The sequence below is a fragment of the Orcinus orca genome, chromosome 14, assembly GCF_937001465.1.
Source record: "Orcinus orca chromosome 14, mOrcOrc1.1, whole genome shotgun sequence".
In the NCBI taxonomy this organism is placed as follows: Eukaryota; Metazoa; Chordata; class Mammalia; order Artiodactyla; family Delphinidae; genus Orcinus; species Orcinus orca.
Window position 1 is genome coordinate 38,719,079 of NC_064572.1, and position 24,200 is coordinate 38,743,278.

Genomic DNA, 24,200 nt, shown 5'->3' on the forward strand with positions numbered 1-24,200 from the left:
TGGCGCAGTGGTTGAGAGTCCACCTGCCGATGCAGGGAACACGGGTTCTTGCCCCGGTCTGGGAAGATCCCACATGCAGCGGAGAGGCTGGGCCCGTGAGCCATGGCCGCTGGGCCTGCACGTCCGGAGCCTGTGCTCCGCAACGGGAGAGGCCACAACAGTGAGAGCCCCGCGTTCCGCAAAAGAAAACAAAAAACAAAACTAATCAGTCTAAAATTAATCCTCATGCCAAAGAGAAACATTTTGGGGTAGCAAATTTTGCTCCCCTATAGCTTATTGTTTCTTATTATTTTAATTCACTTATTGAAGAACATCTTGATCAGTTCCAAGTTTTGACAGCTATGAATAAAGCTGAAACAATTCATGTGCAGTATTTTGTGTGGACATAAATTTTCAACTCATTTGGGTTAATGTCTAAGCACGTGAGTGCTGGATCATATGGTAAAAATATGTTTAGTTTTGTAAGAAATTGGCGAATTGCCTCCCAAAGTGGCTGTACCATTTTGCATTCCCACCATCAATGAGTGAGAGTTTCTGTTGCTCCGCATACTAGCCAGCATTTGATGTTGTTCGTGTTTTGGATTTTATCCATTCAGATAGGTGTATAGTGGTATCTCGTTGTTGTTTTCATTTGTAATTCCCTAATGACATATGATGTTTAAATTTTTTTCATATGCTCATTTGCCATCTGCCTATCTCCTTTGGTGAATTATCTGTTTAGATCTTTTGCCCACTTTTTAATTGGGTTATTTTTTTAATCCTTGAATTTTAAGGACTCTGTATATTTTGGATTCAAGTTCTTTTTCAGATACATATGTGTTTTAAAAATATATTTTTTCCCACTCTGTGGCTTGCCTTTTCTTAGCAGTATCTTTCACAGAGTTGAAGTTTTACATTTTAATTGAATTAATAAGTCCCACTGATCAATTTTTCTTTCATGGATTGTGCTTTTGACACTATGGAAAAACTCATTGCCAAACACAAGGTCACCGAGATTTTCTCTTATATTATCTTCTAGAAGTTTTATAGTTTTGTGTTTTACATTAGGTCTGTGATGTATTTTGACCTAATTTTTGTGAAAGGTGTAAGGTCAGCATCTGAATTCATTTTTTTTGTATGTAGATGTCCAGTTATTCCAGCACATAAATTCACTTTTTATTTGCTACTTTATTTATTGGTATTTATAGTTTCAAATCAACAATTCCAAATTGAAAAGCCCACCAGATGTCTATGTTTAAAGGTCTTTTTGCTATATCCTCATTCCTAGGAATTTAGTATCCATGAAATAGTTTGGGTGGATTTGTCTGAACATTAACACTTGCCTGCAAAAATTTTTCTTTCCCAGTGTTAGTTCCTTGAGCTGCTCTGAGCAGGATGGATTTGAGTGTGCAAAAGTACTTGACATCATGAATGGAAGAGCTTCATAATTCAAGTTCCATATCAGAAGAAAAATGGGGAATCAAAAGGGGGTCAAGGACATATAGCTACATTATAGCAGCTGCAGGAAGTGACAAGCATATCATGTGTAACTTGCTGTTTTCAAAAGGATGTGGGAGCTGAGTAAGCACGTGAATATGGCTACAATCTCTTCTGTATGGCTACTGACCATTTCTGTCAAGTGGTACAACTCCATACTTGCATTATTCTTTTTTTTCCCCCAGTTAGATAGTCCTCAGACATCTGCTCAGTTTAAAAATCAGATGTTCTGGGGGAAATGCTTGGCCAGATTTCTAACAACTTCATCAAAGATAGTGTTATTTTTAAAAATAATTACAATATGTACCTGCATCTGGACTATAAAGGGGTGCCAAAGAGAAAAAAAATCTACATATCTATATATCTCTCTCTATATATAGATATAGATATGTGTATGCACATTACACACATACCTGCACACTCATATACACATGTATTTGCTTATTCTTTCCTATCTTAGTAATATTTATGATAAAAGCTTGCCTTTATATAGCATCAAGCTCAAAGTGCTTTTACATTTAATAATTTATTTAATCCAATAGGGGAAAGAAGTTCCCTCTTTTAAATTAACATCAAGGCAGAAGTTTATTTTGGGGATGGGAATTCAGATATTTGAACATATTTTTTACCTAGCAAGTCATTTTCTCCTCTAGGACAGATAAGAAGCCATTAAATCTAGCCCAGCAGACTGAGAACCCAGCAAATCAAATGACAGATAAGGACTTGAAATATGAACAGCATACCAAATTCTGAACTTAGGCGGTGTGGGGAAAGAAACATTTCAATGGGTTTGATGGGAATTTGTGTTTAAAAGGCGTGTGTTCTACAAATACTTGGAAGGGAAGGGAGGAGTGGTAGCCAAAATAGGTTGAAAAGAAAAAGCATACCATTGCTCATCAAAGTCAGTACCTAAAATATCTGTGTTTTTCAGTTTGACAGTACAATCAATAGTAAAGTGATATGAAAACATTTTCCTTTAGGACTTGCTCTATTAAAAGAAAAACAATACTGATTCAGTAACAATCTAAATCCCAAATGAGTTTTTCCTACCAGCGCCATCAATAATTCACTCCATGAGGGCACACCATTTTTCAGCATTAAAAGTTAACAGTGATGAGTAGGGTATCGGCAGGAGAGGGAAAAGCTGAGATTTCATACCTTGTTTTTGTTAATTCTGTGTCTGTGCATGACCGGATTTGTTTGAATCTTCAGTATTTGGTCCCATGATTCTCATAACTGCCTGTAAGCCAATGTCTTACAGTTTGGGTTCAGACACTTTGCTTATTATTTCTATAAAAAGGCTTTATGTTCTATAAAAAAATGAAACATAGTATTCTTCCTATAGCACGGGACTCTTGAGTGGGGTTACTTTGTGTTCACGGGCATGATACTCATTCTCTGCACAGGGTCTCATGCTCAGAATGGCCTCACACTAGGTTTAATGTCCTGCTATCACTGTTTTGCCATTCTTAACAATTTTTGAACAAGAGCCCCATGTTTTCATTTTGCACTGGGCCTCACAAATCATGTAGCTGGTCTTGTAGGTTGGAATAAAAAGTTCAGGGACAGATAGACCGAGGTTTCAATTTCTTCCCTGGACGTTATACCCACATGAACTTAGACAAGCTACTTGACCTTAGAGAGCCTGTTCTACTTATTAATAAAATGGGGATGAAAACCATTTACTCCACAGGACTGTAATGATGCTTGGATGCCATAAAACATATAAAGAGCTTAGCAATGATAAGACAAATACAGTTTTTATCTCAGCAGCCAACTGCAGACAGTTGCCTGGAAGAATGTGTAGGGATGCTGGTAGCCCGTTTAGATTCAGCAGGAAACACTTCAAGGTTGAAGCACAGCATTAAGTCATGTGTAAGTCATGTGACCCTAGCCTAACACAATGGCTGACTCTTGATAAGCACACAATAAAGCTAAGATTTTATCCCCCTTTTTCTCTGGCTTCTTCTTACCCACTTTATATCTGGTGACTTCCTCTTAACCTTTAGCCAGGAAAACTGAGACTAAATACCTTTCTAGGCAAATAGATATCATATGTATCTTAATTAGGCCTAAAATTCTGAGTTGATGATTAAAGCCTCACTTTGAAAGGCCCAAGATCATACTTTGCAAGTTCTAGCTTTCATAGGGTATTACGTATGTTTTATTTTCCCAGATTTTCATTAGGGCCTCAATATTACTTCATGATGTTTTTTCAGTTTACCTACTTAAGCCATCCCCTATACCCATAATCAAAACATAGGTTATTATGCTAGAGAGGGAAACTCAGCGCAAGAAGCAGTACAGAAATATAAACCCACTTTGCCTGCCAGTTCTGTAAAATGCCAGCCATTCACTTGTAACAGTATTTTCTTATGAATCATCTTTATCTGCTATAACTGCCCTACTTTGAAGGTATCCTCTGCATGGAAGATGTAGACACAGAGCTCCTTTTTTTTTCCCCTTGGGTGGGTTATTATTTTTTTATTGAGGTATAATTGACATACAACATTATATTCATTTCAGGTGTGCAACATAATGATTCAATGTTTGTGTATATTGTGAAACGATTACCACATAAGTCTAGTTAACATCTGTCACCATACATAGTTACAAACATTATTTTCTTCTTGTGATGAAGACTTTTAAGATCTATTCTTAGCCACTTTCAAATATGCGATACAGTATTATTAACTGTAGTCACTATGCTGTACACTGCATCCCCATAACTTATTTTATAACTGGAATTTTGTACCTTTAAGACAGAGATCAGGGGACTTGTCACATGGTTATAAAAGACCATGTGGTATCAAGATTTACTAGGGGCCGTCTTGCTGAAGCAATTGTTGTTTCGGGGGGATTTGGGTATATATGTGAGTATAATTAATAAAACTACAGCAAAGATAAACAAGGGAATTTTTGAGGGGGAGATTGCATGGAAATTGTGTAGACTGACCCAAAGATACCCTGAGTCCTACTCTCAAATCATAAGTCTTCTGGTCTTTTTTTTTTTTCCTTCAGCTGTACTGAGATATAACTAACATATAGCATTGTATACTTTTTTTTTTTTTGGTACGTGAGCCTCTCACTGTTGTGGCCTCTCCCGTTGCGGAGCACAAGCTCCGGACGCGCAGGCTCTGCGGCCATGGCTCACGGGCCCAGCCGCTCCGCGGCATGTGGGATCTTCCCAGACCGGGGCACGAACTCGCATCCCCTGCATCGGCATGCGGACTCTCAACCACTGCGATTTAAGGTGTACAATTTGATGAATTGATTCACGCATGTATTGCAAAATGTTACCACAGTAAGGTTAGCTAACACATCCGTCACTTCACACAATTACATTTCGTTGTTGTTATGGGGAGAACATTCAAAATTTGCTTTCCTAGGAACTTTCACATATGCAATACAGTCACCATGCTGTCCATTAGACCCCTGGAACTTATTCCTCATATAAGTGGGTGCTTATACCCTTTGACCAATATCTCTTCATTCCCCCTACCCCCAGTCCCTGGCATCCACCTGCATTCTACTCTCTGCTTCTACAGTCTTAATTCCTTTTCTAAATAGGTTTCTCTAATTGAAAGAAATATTCTTCAACATAAATAATTCAAGTTACAGAACCTGAATGTTGGGTGCTTGGTTAGCTGATTCCTATCAATTAACAGATTAGTAAACTAAGGCCATAAGATTTTTAGTGGAAAAATGTAAATAAAACAGGGACTATGACCTATCCAAACTCTGTTATGCAACCAAGCCTATGGGAGTTTAGCTTCATGATCCGGTTTCCCCAGATTCTAGTCACCTTTGAGTTAAATGACCATAGACTTTTTTGCTTCCCCAGGAATGAGCTGGCAGTCCTGGGAAGTACAGCTGGCCTTGAGTATTTTCCCGACTACAGATGTACACAGTATGCTGTCCCAGTCAGGGACGTTTCCCCCTCAGCTCTGGATCGTAGTGAACCTTCGGGAGCCACAGCAGATCATTAAAGACCCGAAGCGCTGCTTTTGAGGGCAGATTTCTTCCCTGCAACCTTGCGGACACCTCACCTAGTCTCCCTAAGCCTCAGTTAATTCATTTGTAAATTCAGCAGAATGACAACCATCTCTGCTCAGCTGCCTTCAAAGCACTGTTTTGATGAAGCTTAAAAAATATAAACCAAAATGTTTTGTAAACTGTTCTATCAATATTACAATATTAATATTGGCATATTATAATAGGTATAATTTTAATATTACTCTTATTGTTATTGACATAACATGTCCAAACTATTGCAGTAAGATGACTTGAAAAGCAGTGCTTTAAACAGTTAATTCAGAACTAGTCAAGTGAATTACTAAAGTGAGTAAAAGAGGGAAGCAACTTTCAAATACGTAATACAGTATTATACTAACTATAGTCACTATGCTGTATATTGCATCCCCCTAACTTATTTATTTGATAACTAAAAGTTTATACCTTTAACACACAGGGATCAGGGAACTTGTCACATGGTTATAAAAAATATTTCCTGTTTTTAAAGAGCATATTGGTCTGTAGATCATGGTGCATAAGTGCAAAGGAAACTTCAAAACCAAGAAAAATAAAGATACTTGAAAATATCTTTATTATCCTTGGAAAAAGATAGGGAGGGGGAGCATTGTTTGATGCCCCAACAAACAAAATATCCATCAGTTTAAAGAGCAAATCCCCAAAAAATGGCCCCAGAAGACAACCACACTGACCGTCAATAATAACCACAGGGCTGGGCTGCATGGTGTCTTGGTTACTCTGGAGCCAGAATGCTTGGGTTCAAATGCTGGCTGGTTCTACCAATTAGCATGAAATTTTAGGCAGATACCTAACTGCTCTGTGGTTTAGTTTCCTCAGTTATAAAATGGGGATAATCTAATAGGGCGGTTATAATGAGTAACTGTGAAAATATTGCTTAGAACAGTATCCGACATTGTAAGTATTTATTAAGTATGTTTCTTAGGATGTTGCATTATATAGTTCCTATTCATTATCTTTTAAAAAAAACTTTTATTGGAGTATAGTTAATTTACAATATTGTGTTCGTTTCAGGTGTACAGCAAAGTGAATCAGTTATACATATACATACAACCACTCTTTTTTAGATTCTTTTCCCATATAGACCATTACAGAGTATTGAGTAGAGTTTCCTGTGCTATACAGTAAGTCCTTATTAGTTATATATTTTATATATAGTAGTGTGTGTGTGTCAATCCCAATCTCCCAATTTATCCCCCTCCCCTTACCCCCTGGTAACTATAAGTTTACTTTCTACGTCTGTAACTCTATTTCTGTTTTGTACATAAGTTCATTTGTTCCCTTTTTTTTTAGATTCCACATATAAGCGATATCATATGATATTTGTCTTTCTCTGTCTGACTTCATTATCTTTATTTTTCTAGACCTACTTTGGAAATAAAAATGAAAAATTCTAGTATCAGGCCATCATAACCATATAACCCATATCTGCTTTAACGTTTGCCATCGTTCAAATGCTCTGGCTTTTAGATTTTATCCATATAATTAATAATTGTTAATGATTTTGAATGTATTAGAACAGAAGAAAGATCTTTAACAGGGAATCAGTGGGACAATTGTGAATGGTAGTTCTGTATTTTCATGTTAATATTCTTTAAGTGATACTGAAGTCTCTGCATTAGGCCAGTGGTTCCCAAAGTGTGACCAAGGGACCTCTTGGGTTTCCAAGACCATTTCAGAGAGCTCATAAGTTCAAACTATTTTCATAGTAATACTACGATGTTATTTGCCTTCTTCATTCTCATTGTCTCTCAAGTGTCCAGTTGTATTTTTAAGAGGCTCCATGATCTGTGACGTTGCAAAAGCTGGAAAGAGTGTAGAAACAGATCCGAGAATCCAAGTGTCTTCTTTGAAAACAGACATTAAGGATATTCATTATATTGTAAAACAATGCCACTCTTTTTACTAATTTTGTTTTAGGAAAATGTATTTTTATAAAAGTATATATTATTTACATTAACATATAATGAGTTTAAATTGTTATTTTTATTGAATTAATAAATAACAACGTGGGTGTTACATATAGGTGCGGACCACACAGTGGAAAATCCACATGTAAGTTTACGGTGGCCCTCTCTATCCACGGTTCTACATCCACGGAGTCAATGACCCATGGATCGTGTACTGCTGTAATATGCATTTCTTGAAAAAATCCACGTGTAAGTGGACCCGTGCAATTCAAGCCCATGTTGTTCAAGGGTCAACTGTATTTTAAGTTTTCAAATTTTAAATTTTTGTAGGTGGTTAATTATTAATAGACATGACTAGCTTAAACAAAAATTTTTTGGAGGCCTCAATAAATTTTAAGAGTGTAAAGGGGTTTTAGGACCAAAACTGTGGGGAACTGCTGCATTAGACTATCTCTAGGCTCTTAGAAATCCATCTGGGGCAGGTATTTTCATGGAGTTAAACAAGTCTCTGGAAAGGCCAGGATGCAGGTCCAGCAGCACCCAGTCCACCCAGCCCCACTGTCTAGACTAAGGGAGCATTTAGTTGTTCCTTCCAGTTCCAGAGTCATTGGTACAACTGGCGGGTAGGCTGTGAACCAGGAACCATTGGGGTGCTCCGTCTAGAGACCGTGGAAAAACCATGGATTGGAGTAACATGGTCTAACCAGAGGTTATGATACTTGAAAGCTGCCAGCAATACAGATTTAAAATAGTGTGTAGGCACAGATAAATCGTGATGTAAAATTATGTGTAATCCATGTGATGGTACTCAGAGATTTAAAACTATTTCCATTTTGATATATGTGGTTTGTTTTGTTTTACAGTGCCAAATTATTACATATTTTCATAATTAATGTACATTTATATGCATTTGACAGTTCAATACAATTTTGATAATTGAGTTAGTGTTCTTTTGAATTGAGAGACCGCTGGGTTAGAAATTTGGGGGCCATGTACAAGTAAAGACAGGCCTCCTATCACCTCTCAGTGCTAAGTATCTATCAACCAGCCCCATGGCCACATCCTTCCAAACTTTCTAATACCATTGAAGAACCATTCCCACAGAGGCAGCCTGATCTCCCAAAGCCATTCCCTCATTCAAGCTCCCTCATGTTTAGTTATTTTTTTCACTGATATTGACCAAGAATTGGTTGCATGTTTGGTTCTGCTCTTTGCAACTCAGTATTTCCAGGCTTCATGTTGTAAAGGGGGCCCACCTCCACTATGCCTTACCCCCGTGCTTTCCTTAGCACCCTGGTGTTTCCCACATATAGCTTGGAAAACTGCTGCTGTTCACATCAATATTGGTATGGAAACCATGTGTGAGTTTCCAAAATTTAGATAAGAAATGGTGAACAAAGTCCAACCCAACATGGCATTTGTTAATTAGGAGGTGAGATATACCTCTTTGCCAGGATTCTGAGCACGCACCTGGGAAAAACAAAATACAAGCTCAAACCCTGAGGAAATGGCACAAATTGATTGAAGGTGCATCACCCAATTAGGAATTGAGGCATTGCCAGCTGCATTCTCAACCAGATGTTCATTCAGGCACGTGGAGTCGCTACTGAGGATGCATTTCTACAGTTCTGATTCTCATAATGAACCTACTGAAACATCAGATGGGGAGCATTCCAGGTGTGAGATCACGTTGCTGAAGGACTGGTAATGAGGGGCAATTCTACTTGATTTAGATATTTATATAACTTGCTATGAGAACCTTCTGCTAAAGACACCCCTCTGAGTCTGAAAAAAAATGTGTTAAGTAGGTGGACAAAGGGCTTTGATTTTCCCTCCCTTTAGATGGAAGGTAAATGCCAACTCCAGAAGCCTGAAAACACAGTCAGCCAGGCAGCTGAGAGGACAGTAGCTTCAGCACTGACACTACCACGGGGTTCACTTTTTCATATATTGTAGGTTTGCAATTTCACATTGACTGGGGTAATTGGCAATTCCAGTGAGCGAACTTAAAAATCTGTCTTTCTCTTTAACTATAACATAATATAAAATCAGTATCATATTTCTGTTCTGCAGCCGTTGAAGTGGCTTATTTTCAGAAATGTTTAGAGTATAATAGCTTGAACCCAGATGTAGTTGCAGAAGAGTCACTGAAAAATAGTTTTCTTGCATATAATTCCAACCTTCCACCTGTGTTAATTGCTAGTGACATTTTAGGTTGTTTTTCAATACTTTAATGAGAACTAAAGCTTTAGCAAGGAGTATTACTGTATGTCCCATCCAAGTGAATGCCAACTATTGATGTCTGTGCTGGCCTGTGAGGGAAACCTGTCCTCCAGTGGGAGGAATAGTAACTAGGTGAGATATTTAATTTATAGCTGTAGCAAAACTTAAGAGGGATAATCAAAAATCTTGCAAGTATGAAACACGGCCCTTGAATGGACATGTGTGTAGAAAGGGTTCATGTTTCTACATCTGAGCACATCAACATTTGGGTGTAACTTCTTATGGGACATGCTGAGACTTAAGCTGTGAGAGAGTGTGTCACTGGAGGAAGCTAAGAGGACCCCACATGGAGCTGAGGAACTAATCCCACAGCCTGGTGGATACCGAAGAGGAAAGTAAGAGAATTACTGGCTACTCAAAATGTGGTCCATGGACCTGCCGCATTGGCATCCATGGAGAGCTTATTAGAAAAGTAGAATCTCAGTCCTACTGAGTTAACTTAACGATCTACCTAGGTGTTTGTATACGCAGTGCAAAGCTCTATTAGCAGGGGGCTATGGTGCATCTCTGCTCAGTCTGGGCTGGAGTGGAGCACAGCAGGCTAGCAACAGGCATGATAATTGAGGCAACTAGGAATTTTGCACTGTTGATGTTCAGTGCCAGGTAGGGGCCAGGTTGGTGTTCCACTTAGACTTTGGACCAAAAAGTTTCAATGAAATGTCAAGGGGTCAAGGACAGTCAGTGACAAAGGGAGAGAGCTCCCGCCCCTGTAGGGGCCACACAAAGGCCAAGAACCCTGTCAGGCTCTAGTCCACCAAAGTGAGATTCAGGGCAGTGATACAGCCCAAAATGGGTGATTGAAAAGTGATCAAGGCATCAAGATAAAAGTGGCTTCAGGACCAAAGCCACATAGTCTGGGTGAGGGCTAGAGGATGCCTGGGGTTCACCTGAGACACATGAATTTTCAGCCTTGGAGACCACATTCTAGACTTTCCTCACTGGTGGGAAAGGGATTCTCAGGCTCTGCTGGAATTGTAGCCTGGGTGATGGGTGTCCACTGAGTCCTGCAAGCTGAGCTGGCTGGGGCCAGTGCTCCAGCCTATTCAGCCTAAGGTGGAGAAACATGGAACACACACCCCAAAAAATAACAGCTCCAAGTTACAGCACTTTGTGGAGAATAGGCTCCCAACACTGCCACTTTCATAAATTAAATGGAAAAAATGGTGCAAAATAAAATGTGGTCAAAGTTGGCAGGATCCCATGATAAACGTTTATAATTTTAATAGGATCTAAATTATGGTAACAACCAAAAACCTTTTCAATTCCACCCAGAGTCACATCCTGAGCAATTCTAATACCTTGTGTATTCTTAAGGAATTATGTTTTTTTTTCTTTTAAATATGCCAAAGTCTTAGTAATATTGACTTTTCTCGATTGTATCCGTTCCTTAAACCCTTGCACCCACACTATGAGGTAAATAATCTTAGCCTCACGATTAAACCAAGGCTTGCAGAGGTTAAGGAACTCTTCCAAGGCCATACAATCTTCTGTAAAACACAGCTTTTTCAAAAATTTTCTGAAAGTTTTCCAGCACTCTACCATTTCCCAAGGATTTTGAATGTTATTATGAAGGCAGTTGTTAGGTATTAGATGTTTAAAGCAGGAACATTCCTTTCATTAGTCACTTTTTCATTCAATTTTGTGTATCTTACAGGTCCTAGGAACCTGTAGATAAAACTACAGTGATAGAAATGGTCACAAAACAACGTTTCTCTCACTTTGATCCCATTCCGCCTTCCTCCAATGCCAACCAAGTATTTCAGGGGAGCCCTGGAGGAATTATCCTTTGTACTCTGTGACTAAACCTCATTTGCTACTATGTACTCTATGCCATTCCCCTCCCTTTATGCTCTGGTTTTCTGTGGTCATTATGTGAATAATAAGTAGACAAAGCTGAAGGAATAAATAACACCCATATATTTAATAGCTTAATAATATATAAGATTATTTATATTCTCCAAAATAATTCAGAGAAGTTCCAGGTAAAGCAGAGGGCAGGAAAAATAGGGACTCTTGTTACACAATTATTCAGGGATTCTGGATGATGGAAGCTCTGCCATCTTTAGCATATGATGGTCTCTCTGAGGATCACCAGCCCAGCCAGTGGAAAGGACAAGAGAATAATGGCTGAGCACATGTCAGGTGTTTCCCAGTGGCTAGTCTGTGAATGGTATGGATGTTGTCTTCTCATTTTTTATTGGCTAGAACTCAGTCACAAGGCAAACCAAATTGCTAGGCAGGCAAAGGAATGTAGTTTGCCTTGTTCCCAGAAAAGGAGGAAATGCATATTTTTTTTGCATCACATTTTTTAAAATTTTTATATTTTTATTAGAGTATAGTTCAGTTATAATGTTCTGTTACTTTCTGTACAGCAAAGTGACTCAGTTATACATATACATATATCCACTCTTTTTGAGATTCTTTTCCCGTATAGGTCATTACAGAGTATTGAGTAGAGTTCCCTGTGCTATACAGTAGGTTCTTATTAGTTATCTATTTTATGTATAGTAGTGTGTATATGTCAATCCTAATCTCCCAATGTATCCCTCCCCGCCTTTTCCCCTGATAACCATAAGATTGTTTTCTATAACTGTAAGTCTATTTCTGTTTCTGTTTGTTTATTTTTTAATTAATTTTTTTATACAGCAAGTCCTTATTAGTCATCAATTTTATACACATCAGTGTATTTCTGTTTTGTAAATAAGTTCATTTGTATCATTTTTTTAGCTTCCACATATAAGCGATATCATATGTTATTTGTCGTTCTTTGTCTGACTTACTTCACTCAGTATGAAAATCTCTAGGTCCGTCCATGTTGCTGCAAATGGCATTATCTCATTCTTTTTTATGGCTGAGTAGTTTTCCATTGTACATATGTACAACTTCTTCTTTATCCATTCCACTGTCGATGAACATTTAGGTTGCTTCCATGTCCTGGCTATTGTAAATAGTGCTGCAGTGAACATTGGGGTGCATGTATCTTTTCAAATTATGGTTTCCTCTGGGTATATACCCAGGAGTGGGATTGCTGGATCATATGGTAACTCTATTTTTAGTTTTTTAAGGAACCTCCATACTGTTTTCCATAGAGGCTGCACCACTGTACAGCATTTTTTTTTTTTTTGCGGTACGCAGGCCTCTCCCTGCTGTGGCCTCTCCCGTTGTGGAGCACAGGCTCCGGACGCGCAGGCTCAGCGGCCATGGCTCATGGGCCCAGCCACTCCGCAGCATGTGGGATCCTCCCGGACCGGGGCATGAACCCGTGTCCCCTGCATCGGCAGGCGGACTCCCAACCGCTGCGCCACCAGGGAAGCCCTGTACAGCATTTTTGATGGACTGGTGTTGCCTGTGACACTGTCAGTATTCCAAATGGGTGCCGTGGTACCAAAACCTAGCAGAGGCAGCCACTGACACTGCTCATTTCAACCGGACCACTTCCACTGCTGACAGTGACCTGGGCAAGACTGTGATGCTCAGTGTCAATGACAGGGTGACCCTCATGCAGTTAGTTATACAGTGACAACAAACCTTCACCATGTTCAGCTGAGCTTTTGAAGATTGGAGGAAACAGATCTTTGAACTTGCACTGCTGTTTTACTGAAGACCCTTTGCCTACTTACAAATCTTAGTGTATAAATGTCAGGGGGGAGGGTTGGCAGGAAGAGGGGGGTTTAAGCATAAAAATGTGCTCTGTGCTGTACTCCAAATCATCCTTTCTATCTAATGCTGAGTTTAAGTGGCTTTGGCTCAGACTTAAACACTTGTTTAAGTGTTTAAGCTTTATATATAAAGCTCCCTTTATTTATAAAGAGAAACATGCTGTGGTGGAAATATTCATTGAGTCACAACTGGGCTCAAGTTACTATTGATCAGACTTCCTGTATGACCTTGAATGGATTAATTAACATTTCTGGCCTCAGTCTTCATCTATAAAATGTTAGAAATAATATGTACCTGACAGGCTTGATTTAAGATTAAAATGATTTAATATATGTAAAGTGTTTAGCATAGTAGTCCATTATGATCAATATTATTAACTGTCAATGATTTGAAGAAATAGGTGGATAGATACTTCCAAGAGAGAGCTTCTGTTTTTGTCATTTTTTGCCCATATATCATTAGATGCCACTAAATATTATACTATATATAATTACATATTGAGCATTTTATAATACGCATAATTGTTTTAATGAATAGGAGTATAACAGGACTGTACAACTCTCTAAGTTTCTAGTGCTGATGACTCTACCCTGAAAGTTAGAAACCTTTTCATTTCCAAGTCATTTTAGATATCTAAAATCATATTTTTCCAGATTTTTGAAAATCTACTTTCTTTGAATAGAGGATTTTCATCCCAGAACTGATTTTTGTTTTATGCCAGACTCCGTACACCTTTGATTTATGCTCAGGTTGCTTTCTGAGGCTTTAAAGAATCACAGCTGGGTGGAAAAATGACTCTTGGCAAACTGATTTTCCAACTAAGAAACCCAAAGTGATGGATTGCTAGAATAAGGGCTGTAATACATACTGAGAATACAGAGGAGATACACGATTCCTTCAAGATGAATTTGGATTTGTAAGAAGTAAGCCTGTATTTTATTAACTTTGTGCATGTAAGTAAAGTCAGACTATAACACCATCTCTACATAAATTCATGGTAGCCCATGACTAGCCAAACCAATTTTAATATTGAATTATAAACTATCTAAGGAATGTCATAGTAGTAAGTTCTTTGTCTTCCTCAGTAGAGAAAAGTATTGTTCCCATAACATATCTTATAATTACTAGAGTACAAGGATTTCTCAAGAAAAACTTTACCATTAAAATTTTAAGCTGATTTATTAGATGTATCTAATACAAGTATTCAAATGTTTCTATTGTTGATGGTTATTTTTTATATTTCTCATGCATAATTATGACTTATAACTCCAAAAAGTAGATAGCATGCAGCTATTATGCTAACTCTTTGAATGCATTAGTTTAGTTTCACATCCCTCTGAGCTATATACATATCCTCTTTAATCCCATTTTATAGAGGAGGACACAAAGGTAATATGCTAGATTATATAGTATATGATTTGTTGGAGCTAGACTGTAAATCCAGGATGTCTGGCTCCAGAAACTGAGCTCTGGTATAATGGTCAGAGTCCATCAAAGGGTCTAAATTTGATGTCTTCCAAAATAGAAGAATGATTATATGTAAGAGACACTCAATTTATTGCTCAAGGCTCCAGAGGTTATGAGTAGCTGCTCTAGGGAAAGGAAGAATATATATTCTATTATTATGAAGAAAGCTTATACTCACATAACTGGTCATGGAATAGATCTCCTGTGTGTAGTAAACTTACTCCCTACAGAGGGGTTGAGACTCTCACAGAATCTCTTAAACCATAAGATGCTGAAATTAATATATCCTTGAGCTAACGTATCCTATTTCTTACCTCTGTCACCCAATTAGGTACTGCTTTGGTCAGAATCTTACTTGCCTTGAAGTCATTGGGTACTTAGTCTCCTAGTTTTTGTCAGATTGCTTTAGTTAGAGTATAAGATCCTTGAAGAGAGGACTTACGTATTACAGAACAGAGTTGCACAACATGTTATATTGGAAACAAGTTGGAATCTTAAGTCATATTAATTCAGCTTACTAGTTGTTTGACTTTGGGCAAATCACTTAACTTCTATTAGACCCACTTGCCAATTAGAGACATTATTTGCTCCATAAGTTTACAAATTACTGAGAGGCTCAAATGATAAAATGGTGTGGCTGTGGTTCATTAATTGTGTCTTAATACTATCATTATTATTATTATTATTATTTCCTGTAGTAGAAGGAACTTCTTAAGCACTTAATAAAGTAACGTAAATGAGTGAATGAATGGTATTCAAATTATCCTCATGTCTAAATATACGTGGCTTCCCTGGGTTCCTAGGCCTGATTAAAATAAGCATGCTTGCCTGCAAAATGAGCCTTCTGCAGCCTCCCAGAGAATCCTGTGCAGCTGATAAGAGGCTTAGTCTCTACCACACTGTCAGGAACCACACACACCAAAATACTGCTGTTCTCCATTTAATTCTTGAAACTGGAGAAGTTGGACCAGAGTATAAGTGAAGTGGAGAACTAGAGGGCTAGGTTCTTTGGGGAAGATTCATGATTGGCAGTTGCATCATGGGAGGTAATAATGAGCAAAACGATGAAGATTTAGGTGAGGCAGAGTCATTCTGGTGTCTGTAGAGTAGTTGCTCTCTGTTCCTTGGGGTAGGAGGGGAAGGTTTGACTGCTTCATGCTGACTGGGCTCATTTTGGTCAGGAGGAGTCTTAGATGGATGAAAGCTTCAAGCCCTGGGGTAATGCATTCAGCAGCCCCTGGGGAGGATATGCACTGGACAACTTATTTAACTGTAGTCCACACAGAACAAAGCAAAAGATTTTAGGGGTTTGGTTTTAATCTAGTAAAGAAATCCAGCCTGTGTATCTTCCTTCCTGCCTCTCCTCATAAATGCATATCCTCACAGGGGCATATAAGACAATCAGAGAACAGAGGTCGGTTTATGGCAGTGCAAATCTGTGTGTCTTCCTTTGAGAAGTCAGTGGCAACGCTCCAAAGGAAGAGACTGCAAAAGTCACAATACAAATATAGTCAATGATTTCAGATTCCTTTGTTTCCCTGTCCCTTTGCTGCCTTCAATTATATGTCTCTGACTCCTGAGGAAGGCTTTATAGTGCCTTTACTCGCTATTGAATTTATTCTATACACCTCCTGGCAGTCTCCCCTCCCCACGGCTCTTTCTAACATCAGTACAGTATCATCTTTCAACCCTTTGTTTCTGTGCATATTTTTCTCCCTTTCTCCCTCCCTACCATACCAGTTTTAACAAAATAATTTCCAATGTTGAGTTTAGAATCTTAATTTAAAGAGATGAGAGGGATCTTCCCTAAATCTTAAGCAACAATTGGAAGCATGTAAGTGTGCACTCTCTCACGTGTATATGTTTCTGTGATGAAGGAGGGTGAGGGAAATCTAGAGACAGGTTAAGGTAGGAAGGATTTGGCAACCTACATGAGGCTAGTGTGAGAAGAAGATAAAGTTAAGTTTATAATAGATGACAATTTCCAAGTCATGTATTAGAATAAATGCAGACTTACAGAGGAAATAATGCAGAGCTTTTCCAAGACTCTTAAAACCCCTTATGCCTTTCTATCATTTAAAGAGAATGTAGATTTGCTTTTTAAAGGGCGGGAGGTTATGAGAAGTTTATATATATGAAAAAGTCATGCTCTGTCTCTTCTCCTCAAGACTGTAAAGAGGGGCTTCAACAGAACCACTCTCTGAATGTCCTCACTTGATGTTTGTCCTCTGTGGTTAGGGGCCATAGGGAATTTTGTCTGACTTACCCTTGAGAAGGCTAAACAAACCCTGACCACAGGATACAGGCCTGATTGCAAATGGAAAATTCACTGAATACAATCAATTCTGATGATAGGTTGAAGGTTCAAATATCATACTAGAAATAAAACTCAGGGTAGGTTTATCAGCCCAGGATTATTTTTAAAGGGATCCTCTTCAAGAAAGATGTTGCGGGCTTCCCTGGTGGCGCAGTGGTTGAGAGTCCACCTGCCGATGCAGGGGACACGGGTTCGTGCCCCGGTCCGGGAGGATCCCACGTGCCGCGGAGCAGCTAGGCCCGTGAGCCATGGCCGCTGAGCCTGCGCGTCCGGAGCCTGTGCTCCGCAACAGGAGAGGCCACAGCGGTGAGAGGCCCGTGTACCACAAAAAAAAAAAAGAAAGAAAGAAAGATGTTGCTAGGCTAATGGAATTCCAGCAATAAAATGCTAAGAAATGAATGCGAGAGGAAGAAGTTTTGGGGAAATTAGAAGCAGCTGAGGAAATTTCCATGTTATGGAAGAACAGTCAGAGAGGGCTCAGCCAGAGTACCTCCAAAGGATTTAGGTGGTAAGTTCCTACAGAAGAAATGAGACAGCTTTGAAAATCTCTTGGCAGTATCCGCCACATACATGGTTCCCCACATTCCCTGGCTTACCCAGCCTCTCTTCTTGCCTCTTAGACTCTGATAGTGCCAGTATGAAAAAGAAAAAAAACAGCTGCCAAGTGAAGGGGATGCTGAGCAAGAGGAAAGGATGACAGAGAGTAAAGGATAGGCTGGATTTATGAGCTAGGTGTTCCATGGAATCAGTATAGCTGCATTATTGATTAGATGTGGGTGATGGAAAAGCACAAGGGCAGGGACAACATACAGATGTCTATCTGCGTCCCCTGGGTGGATGACGGTTCCATCCATGTCACTAAGAATAGGTTTGGTTGGGATGATACCATGTTCCATTTGGTTCATGTTGAGTTGGATCTACTGGAGGGAGATATACAACAGGATATTTAATCTGCCCTTCTGATATCATTTTAAGGGTCAAAGATAGAGACTTTCTTGGTGGTCCGGTGGTTAAGACTCCAAGCTTCCTCTGCAGGGGGCATGGGTCCCATCCCTGGTTGGGGAACTAAGATTCCCCCATGCCGTGCAGCATGGCCAACAAAAGAAAAAAAAAGAGTCAATGATAGTTGAAAACTATTCCAATGAATGGAATCATCTGGAGAGACAATAAACAGTGAACAAAGAAAAGACTCTGCCTGAACCTTGGGGAAAGCCTTTATTTAAGGTGTGGGCAGAAGAAGAGGTACCAACAAATGAGATGAGAAGGACGGCAAGAGGCAAAGCAAACAAAAACAAGTGACAGTGGTATCAACTCTTAAGAGAAATTTTACAGCAATGAGTAGAAAGGCCTGAACACTGAAGACTGCTTGGCAGTAGAGGAAAATGGAGAAGCTAAAAGTGACTCAAACACTTTCAGTGCTGGGTGGGAGTGGAGAGAGACTGGAAGTATATTGGTACCCATTGCCAAGTGTGGAAATGGTGGTGCTGGGGACCAGATTGGAGAGAAGAGAATTATTTATGTTTTTGACATATTGTGTTTGCAGTGATAGTGGATATCCATAATTTATCTATAAAATATCTGTATTCTATAGAATACCTATTTATTTATATTATCACAAATTATATAAACAAATGTCTGGGTTCCTGGGTGAGTTAGAAGTGGGGGCAGTTTCCTTTACAAAACATTGTAACTTTAGTCAACTGTTTCATGTACTTTGCTACTAAACTGTTCTTCTTTTGCTTTTTATCTCTCTTGTCATGTGCCCTTCGAAGCTACTTGCTTTAATTTATGACAGTGACCTTACAGTGCACTTTATAATGCACATACCTGGATGATAAGGTGTGATTTGTGATCTTTCTAGGCTCGCACATGACTCTCCAAGAGCCATGCTGTGTTAATACAGTGGTCTGAGTCATTAAGATTGGAAATTATTAGGCTTCCCTAGTGGCGCAGTGGTGAAGAATCCGCCTGCCACTGCAGGGGATACGGGTTCAAGCCCTGGTCCGGGAAGATCCCACATGCCGTGGAGCAACTAAGCCCATGTGCCACAACTACCGAGCCTGCGCTCTAGAGCCCATGAGCCACAACTACTGAGCCTGCATGCCGCAACTACTAAAACCTATGCGCCTAGAGCCTGTGCTCTGCAACAAGAGAAGCCACTGCAATGAGAAGCCTGCACACTGCAACGAAGAGTAGCCTCCACTCGCTGCAACAAGAGAAAGCCCATGTGCAGCAACGAAGACCCAACACAGCCAAAAATAAATGAAATTAAAAAAAAGGATTGGAAATCATTTAAATTCATCATTGTTATAGACAGGCCTGAACAATTTGGCAGTGTATATTCTTTGAAATTTTACTCAAAATTAAAGATCTTATTTTGAAAATTGTTCTTGGACCAAGATAGCTAGCAGACATCCCAATTACTTCTCTTTCAGGTAGATAAATCTATACAGTTCTCTTGGGATAATACAAGTGAGCAATCACACTAGGTTTAGTAGAAGGCAGTTGCATGGAATTATGCCTGACTATTTTCTTCACAGAGGATGGTTCATAGGGAAGGAAAACAGAAACTTCACCAATGGGAAAGGATAGTATGTATTCCCAGGTTGTGTCTATGGAAGTGAAGTTTCCTCTAAATCTTTTGATTCTTTAAATAACTCCTATCTCTTGGGCACACAACATTCAGAAAGTTGGCAGAGTAGAGAATGCCTGCTGTGGAATCAGAGATGGTATAGCCATTGAAGTGGGAAGAGAACCAGGCAAATGCAGTGTCACAGAAGCCAAGAGAAGATGGTTTTACATGGTTGGGTTGATGGATGGACAGGTGGATTGATGGATGGATGGAGTGGTCATCTATATCAAGTGCTGCAAAGAAAAAAATAAAAGATGAGAACAGATAGATGACCATTTGTTTTGGCAAAATATTGTCTTTGGTAGCTTTGATAAGGAGTATTATATTGGAGTTGTGAGTATGAATGTCCAATTGGAAAAGGTAAGAAGAAAACCAAAGGACTGTAAGTGCAGCAGGGGATTAGTTGAGGAATTTTTCTGAGGATAAGTGAGAAATTGGGTAGTGGCTGAACAAGGAGATAGGGCCACGTATACATGCATGTAAAATGTGAAAGAACAAAGGGAATGTTTGGGCTTCAGAAGGAGCGCACATGTCCTTTCATTTTAGTATGATGAAAAGTAAAGTTGGTAGGTGGAGATGCATGTAATTTGGTGGAACTGGTAGTGGAAAGATGAGGTCATTCTTACCTGACTATTAGTGATGGATTCAACAAGTCATCAGCAGGGAGGAGACCCGGAGCAGCTGGAGCTTTGAAGAGAGAGCATGAGGGATGCAGTTGTCATCTCTGAGAGTATTACAGTACAAACCAAGTATAAACTACGTTAGGTACAAAGACAGTAGGTATTATTTGCAGAAATATGAGTATAAAGAACTAATCAAGCCAAGCAACATATGAAAGGTAAAGCAATGATATAAAAAATGATACTGTTGAGTTCTTTTAAATGTAGGACTAAAGCTCCATGTTTTTAAGAATCATAGTTATAGAAGCAAAAATAAACCATGACAACATTGAATTAATAATAAAACTAACAAAAATCAGGATATGGAGATGCTGAGAGGAAAAACTAAGGATAAAGTATAAGCAAACTGATTTCTTTCATTTTTAATATTGAAGGATCACATTATATCAAGTGAGAGAGAAAAATGTTATCCCATATAAGTATAAAGTGAAGTCCTAGAAAAGTTATAAAAAAACAAAGTAAACCAAAGTACGATTGGGGTACAATTAAGATATGTGTATTTTACTGAATGTTAAGTTTTACGTGGAAAAAAATACCATAAGCAAATATTAAATTGTAGGTAATTATATGCACGTTAAGTGTGTAAGAGTAAAATATACTGATATGTGCAATTTACTTTGAAATTCATTAAAAACAAAGTCATAAATGGATAAGGGATATATATATATATGGATATTTTACATATGTATATATGAATTGTAGAATCCAGGTGATGTATAGGTGTTCACTGTACAAGTTATTTTTAAAATACTTCTATATATTTAATTTTTTCACAAGAAAAATCTGTGCCAAAAATCAGATGGCTGCAGGTAGGAAAGAGAAAGAAAAAGATGGGAAAATTGGAAGTATAGCAATTCCATTATCTTTTATGATGGAAAGTTTGTGGATCTATGTAAATACATTGACTCAATTAATTGTGCTTTTGAGTTTGTAATTTAGTTATAAAGTTAATAAGTATAAAATTCTAGGGCAGATTAACCTTTTCAAAATTTTAGGGAAAAAATACTCAAGCCTTCTGAAGAGCTAGAATTTGCTACATAATTGTATCTTGTACAATCTTCTTTTTTAATAGATCTTTATTGGAGTATAATTGCTTTACAATACTGTTAGTTTCTGTTGTACAACAAAGTGAATCAGCTATATGCATTACTATTTATGTTGACTCCTGCTGGAAGGGGGAAGGTGAAACCAGGCTGATATTTTATCCAAAGGGTATATTCTCATGTCTCCCGGTCCACCTGGATCCTGTGAGAAGCCCCGTGCCAAATAGTAGCTAGATAACTGCTCTGTGCATGCTCCTATTAACAGTTCAGTAGTCCGGTCACTTGACAGAAACTGGTGTTATAGGTGTCATATGGGAATTTTACTTCTTTTCTCCTCCATTCATTAAAAAAAAAAAAAAAAAATGGGGGGTAGAAACCAGTTTCTCAAACCTAATTTACGGTTGGTTAAAGCATCTTCTCTCTATACCCAACATGGTGGTGTCTTATTATCACTTTCCTGGTACCTTGTCCCAGTGTTGGATTAAGCCCTGGTATAACAGGAAGAAGGCCCTTTATTTGCCAGCTTCCATTTGGTAGCTATGGCCTATACTCATAGACCTCCTTCAGCAGCTGCTTCAAAAGCCATTGATCTGTGATGACAAAGTGATTCTCCGCTGGGTTAAATAGAGATTCTCCATCAATTCCTTCAACAACCCAGTGCTATCCAAGTTAGGGTATTAAATTCTGTCGATACATTCTTAATTCACTGTTCTTTAAAAAAAAAAAAAAGTAATGTGTAGGTATCCTCTGATGAACACCATCTTAGTGTTTGCATGATTGAATTGGCTGCAAAGCATCTTGTATAAATTCCTTAAGTTGGTGGCATGTGGATTGCGTTTTCCTTATTCCTTATTATAAATAAGAAGACTTTAAGAATATAAGGAGATCAGCTCGGTGCTTTGTGTCCTTATATTCTTAAAGTCTTCTTATTCGAATGTATTGTATTATATAGTTAAATTTTTGAGCTTATAAATAAGTTAGTATCCTATTTCTTCAGTTAGCACTATGTCATCAATACTTTTCTGAGTTTGTTCCCCGATATAATAGTTACTACTCTGATATTCTTCATTTTGAAAATAATTAGGTTTACAATTTATGGCTATCACAAAAATGCTAAAATGAACACTTTCAGGCATAGAACTTTTTCACATTTGCATTATTATTTAGTTAAAGTTTTCTTTTAGAAATGGGAGTATAAAATCAAATGTCATGGCTCTTGTCATGCTTTGAATGCATTTAGTCAAATTGTTTTCGGAAAGTTGTACCAATTTACCTCTACTGGCAACTTATTAGAATCCTAATTTCACTACATTATTATGAGCATTGGACATTTGATCATAGTTGAATCTATAGGGTATTCATTTCTTTCTTGTCTCAATCCCTTAGCCATCCTTCCCACTGTAAGGAATGCATTTTTAAAAGTAAGAGGTGGTATCTGATCATAGTATCTACAATTCCTTTTCTAGGCATTTTGTTCTTAACTAAGGATTAAATGTCCGTTCACTGTCTGCTATCCATTCTTTGAAATTTGCCCTCCAATATGTTGTCTTTTCTGGCCTGCTGGGTTTGCAATGAGATTTGTGGTAATGATTTTGTACCTGCATTCTTACTATTATGTTCTATATCCCATGCTTGCTTAAGACGTAACTAGAGATCAAGGAATATGGTACATTTCTAATCACATCACAGAATTCTGTGATGGGAAAGTATAACACATTAACTGTTAGAGAATGATCCACCTCTTATATTATGTGTGGAGATTCTTACCATGTATAGGTTATATTTATTGAATTTATTTGTTCATCATAGCTTCAACTTTGAGAACAAATAAAACTCAATTCAGATACAGGCTCTACCACTTCCTAGCTTAGAAATATGCTTTTAAATTTCTCAAGCCTCACAACAGTTGACTATGAAAAACTATGTCCACCTAATATGTTCGTTTTGAGAATTAAATGGGATTGTATACAAAGATCCAATTACAGTTGTTGGGACACAGTAAGTACTCAATATATATTAGTTATCTGGCTCTCTCCCCTTGATATGTAATTAACAAGGCCCGTTTCCCTAGCGAGTAGAGTGAGTGAGCAAGTGGAAGGGTGCTGAGATACATCTGAATAACATCCTCCTGTCAGCCAACACATCATGGCCCTTTGTCTATGGAGGATGGACATTCATCCTTCCAGAAGCCAAACTGGTCTTCAGAACTCTAGGAGGACAATTGAGTGTGACCATGGTTCTACAGTCTTTCTTTAAGGAGACAACAGGAATGTCAATGAACCAATTCTTCTTCCCATGTGGCAAAAAAGGTTAAAAAGCTGATCACTTGAGGTGATAGGTAGGAGGTACGAGGGCAAGCAGTCAAGCAAATGGATAAATATTGCCAGCTTTTGAGGTCTAAAGTCAGAAACTGGTACTTGTAAAATATGTCTTTTATTATATTGTTTTTATGTGTATGGCTTTATGTATTCTTCTCTAATGCAGTAAATTTTCTACATTTCAATGTTATCTTAGCTATGGTAAGTGGAACAAAGGGAAAGAACGCTTAATGGGAATCAGCCTACTTTATGGGCTAGGATGACGTGTCATCAAGAATATGAGTGGGGCAGAGTCAGTAATATTTACCTAGCTGACCTAAATAAAAGTAATTTATCCTTCTTTTGTATTCACATCATGTTGTAC

General features: G+C 38.4%; 1 protein-coding gene across 9 annotated transcripts in view; it reads left to right on the forward strand.

Annotated features, from left to right (window-relative positions):
- The window catches only part of NRG3 (neuregulin 3), a 1,065,062-nt gene that overhangs the window by 680,326 nt on the left and 360,536 nt on the right, over window positions 1–24,200 (forward strand). The gene's annotated exons all lie outside the window — the stretch shown is intronic.